Here is a 4,843-nt window from a genome sequence, read left to right as displayed (position 1 = left end):
TTGCATACAAAGTTATTTGTCTATTTCCTGTACGTGATTTCTCCGGCGCAGGAACCTCTTACGTTTGTATAAAAATCAAGAACTAATGAACAGGAATATTGCGGCACACATTGATGCCTGTCAAAAGAGCGATTGATAAATTGTGCAATATACACACGTTCATGTTAATTTCAATGTCGACCTCAACATACATTAGCAGAGAACACGAATCGAAATCGGCATTTAGAGATTCTAATTGGACAATATCACAATGTGAGATCGATTTTCTTTCAGTGTAAATTTCACGGTTATGACCTGCTTTTAGTCGGTTGGATTTACTATTAAAACATATCAAGAAATGTACTTTGAGTGCTTCTAGCAAATTATTAGTAATCTGTTAGGAGCGATCATTGAGACGTACTTTAAAGCCGAATATACCATATTTATATATATTTTAAACTAGAATATACGACTGTATTGCTATGCATTGTACACGGTGACATGAGTTCGATTAATGACCCTTCTACAGTGACTGGTAGATATAGATGTTGCCCAAGGTAGAGCAAACACTTGCATAATACATGCAAATAGTCTCATTAACATGCATTAACTGCATTCAATATTGGTGCATTTCTTTTTACATTCATTTTGTAAGACTTTAACGGGTGTTTTTATACACACATTCAACACGGAATCATTAAAAACACAATCAATCAATATATTACATATGTATTACTTCATTACAATTAAAATGAATATTCCGATAACTAAGCAGGATATACACAGGCACACATGTGTGAAATTATTCGCCATTATTCATTTCGTTGCATACACATATGTTGTGTTGTAAAACTAAACGTGTTTTTGCATGTATATCATATATTATGACATTTAGTGTAATGAACTAGTGTCATGATTTTTGTCATAAATCGGTAATAACAACTCCGGTAATCTGACTGGTTTATGCAAGTATATTGAAATTTAAAAAAAAAATATATTATAATATATTATATAATATATAATGGGTGACATTAAGGCCGTTCAAAGGGTCGATATCGTTTTGATCTGTAGCCGTCCATCAATACAGATTATGTTTATGAGAGATTTTGCAACATTTTAGATGACGAACGGCTACACGTCTAAACACAGTTGTCGATTTAATGGACGTTGATTTTGACGTCACAGAAGCGAAATTATAAATGAAATCCAAGACGTTATTCTCTAGCTCATTATCTTGCAATGAATCCCGATAATTCCAACACTGTAGAGTAATTGACATTCCAGGTCGTGTATTGCTATAGTTGCAGTTACAATAGAAGATATAAAATATCTTAATTAAAAACTACATTTAATTGTTTAGTTGCATGCATAACCGTGATAATTTAAAGAGACATTTTTAGTTTGCAATAATGTTGCCAACCAATTACACGAATGGGAAAATGCACTCACAATTAATTAATCGATATCCAACTAATAATCAATGAAAGAAACATATGTCTAATTACCTAGTAAATCAATATAAGTAAATTCAATATAAGTTCCACCAAAACAAATATATGCACGCATCAGCGAGAATTGCCAATATATGTGGTATCCGGGTATCAGATAAAAAGAATGGTTTCTTTATTTGTTATCAATTAATATGAGGTTAATACGAGGATACTTGAAAGTATGCACGAAGACAGTACATCTGAGTATCGACCGACGCACAACGGAGGTCGATGAGACGGCATACTGTCTGAGTGCATACTTTGAAGAATCCTCGTAATAACCTTATCATTAAACATTTTTTTCCTTAGAACAGGGTCAGCGAACTTCTTTGTGTGGAGTCTGGTCAAACCCTGGTGGCAGCCATGTTTGTTTTTATTATTAAAGGAAGTTTACGTGCGTATTCATTCCATATTTGGAATTCGCATTTCCTTATATGGTAGAATGAAAATACTCCGTAAAATAACGCAAATTTACGGCACGGTGACAGATGTCTAATAATAAACAGTATCATCACAGTGCCTACATTCCCACTAAACAGGTACTGGCAGTATTGCCCCCAGCTGAGTGTATTTCACCATTTAAACATCTTAATCTGCAATTATAATACTGCATGGTTTGCAGCTAATTCGCACTCACTGTTTCAAAAATATAGGGAATTCCATTCTTGCATATGTGACCAAGCGTTTTAATAATTGTAGTGTAAAACCTATAACTCCAATCATAGTTTAAATTGAAGTTTTTTAATACTACCAATACAATTCAAATACTACAAAGTGAGTCATATCACTCACGTTCCTTAACTGCAAGAATATTTCAGCTGCAGCAAGTACACTAATGTTATAACACGTAGCTTGAATAATAGATTTAATAATTTGACTCAATTGGAGAATCGTGTGAGTTTCGTGTATACGGAAAACATACTTATGTTACTGGAGTCCAACAAGTGTCATATTTACTTATGGTATAATGCATTTATTTAGAGTAATTTGTCATCAACGTAATTCATGATCGCAAATGTAATATAGATCGCTGTAAGCAGCTCATAACACTTTTGTGAACTCCGTGAATTTTTGAAAGTAACTTGAAATATTAATTATTGAACCCACGTGCACGGCAAATGGGCTTCACCACTGTAAGCAGACGCCCTCCAGTTACACTGTACATTCTAAGTTCAAAGATGAAGCCAAAAACATTTTTTTTTACCTAACTGTGAAATTAGTTCGTATATTTTAAAATCACATTTTAAAGAATCGCATTAAAACAACATAGAACTGCTCTGTCGTACCTGACACAAATGTCTGTACACACGAATCTGTTAAAGTAAATCATGCGGGTATATTATCTAAACTTGATTAAGCAATTCTAAATAGACTTGCTGAAAACCTAATGAAACCTAATACAGCAAGAAATGTTACATCGTAGTACTTGGAATATACAAAGGTATGCCTAGTTAGGAAGACAAAAATAGGCTTTAAAACATATTTGTTCTCAAGATCATCCGGTGTGGACAATAATTGTAGTGTCATTGTGTATATATTTATATACTGACGTTTTATTGTTCGATTAATCGATTTATTGTCGGATTTAATATTAAAATATACGTATGGTGACAATTGCTATTAAACAGCCCCTCTTAAGACGACTCGTGAAATAAAATTCTGTGCGCAGCTTGGCATGCTGGACACGTACCAGTGGAATTGTGTTTGTTTTGTTCGTAAATTCGTGACCGTGTTAGTATTCTAACTGAATAAAGATTGTGACATTTCTGTCGTCAAGGTTATACATACTAGTGCAGAGGACATGTAACTTGATACCTCAAAGATGACCCACATTTGAAATGCGTGGAAATGTAAGAGCAGCTCTTAGAATTGTTTCCCGTTTTTGTGGATTCATATGTAGTAATCAATCAATATGACCGTGTTTGTATTATAGCAATAAAGAAAATTTGTTAAAGCTCTGAAAAAAAAAACATGTTATTGTATATTTATTTGGTTCAAGTTTGATGGAAATCAATTCACACAATTTGTACACACATTTTTACGAAAGCATGCCGAGAATGGGTCCGAATTAAAACCTCATTTTCACAGTCACTTCCTGTTGTTTATTGTCATTAACCTCAATGCGTGGACTGACGAGTTACGATGATTGCCCCTTAATCATGCGTTTTATTGCAAGTGCGTGGCTGCACGTAGCGGACATCAAGCTTGGAAAACATTTTTGAATTACTCTTCCAGTGACAATCACTTTTTAATGGTTTTATTACTGTTCAATGTTCTTTGAATAGTAATCTGACTAGTACATGCTACTACCATTCATTAGAATCGAATATAGAAAGTCGGGACGATGTAATAAAGTTGTGTCGTGCTGACCTCATTTCACTGACACACAATTGTGCATCTCGGTACAAAGTGAGCAGTGTTGTAGGTTCATATCCGTATACGGTGAGGAGAATCGTAAGTGTGTATCCGTATACTGTGAGTTATGATGTAGGCGTATATCAAAATAATAAGAACAGGGTTGTAGGTACATATTTGCATAGTGTACCCAGGGTTGCATCGCGGTACAAAGTGAGTAGTATTGTAGGTGTATATAAGATTAACAGGTTTGTAGTTGTATATCAGAGAACTATGATCCGCGTCGTGGATGTATATCAGTATACTGTGAGAAGGGTTGTAGGTGTATACCAGTATACTGTGAGAAGGGTTGTAGGTGTATACCAGTATACTGTGAGAAGGGTTGTAGGTGTATATCAGTATACTGTGAAAAAGGTTGTAGGTGTATATCAGTATACTGTGAGAAGGGTTGTATGTGTATATCAGTATACTGTGAGAAGGGTTGTAGGTGTATATCAGTATACTGTGAGAAGGGTTGTAGGTGTATATCAGTATACTGTGAGAAAGGTTGTAGGTGTATATCAGTATACTGTGAGAAGGGTTGTAGGTGTATATCAGTATACTGTGATAAGGGTTGTAGGTGTATATCAGTATACTGTGAAAAAGGTTGTAGGTGTATATCAGTATACTGTGAGAAGGGTTGTATGTGTATATCAGTATACTGTGAGAAGGGTTGTAGGTGTATATCAGTATACTGTGAGAAGGGTTGTAGGTGTATATCAGTATACTGTGAGAAAGGTTGTAGGTGTATATCAGTATACTGTGAGAAGGGTTGTAGGTGTATATCAGTATACTGTGAGAAGGGTTGTAGGTGTATATCAGTATAGTGTGAGAAGGGTTGTAGGTGTATATCAGTATACTGTGAGAAAGGTTGTAGGTGTATATTAGTATACTGTGAGAAGGGTTGTAGGTGTATATCAGTATACTGTGAGAAGGGTTGTAGGTGTATATCAGTATACTGTGAGAAGGGTTGTAGGTGT

Source organism: Saccoglossus kowalevskii, chromosome 18, assembly GCF_978046115.1.
Source record: "Saccoglossus kowalevskii chromosome 18, keSacKowa6.1, whole genome shotgun sequence".
NCBI lineage: Eukaryota > Metazoa > Hemichordata > Enteropneusta > Harrimaniidae > Saccoglossus > Saccoglossus kowalevskii.
Note: the sequence above shows the minus strand (reverse complement) of the source record.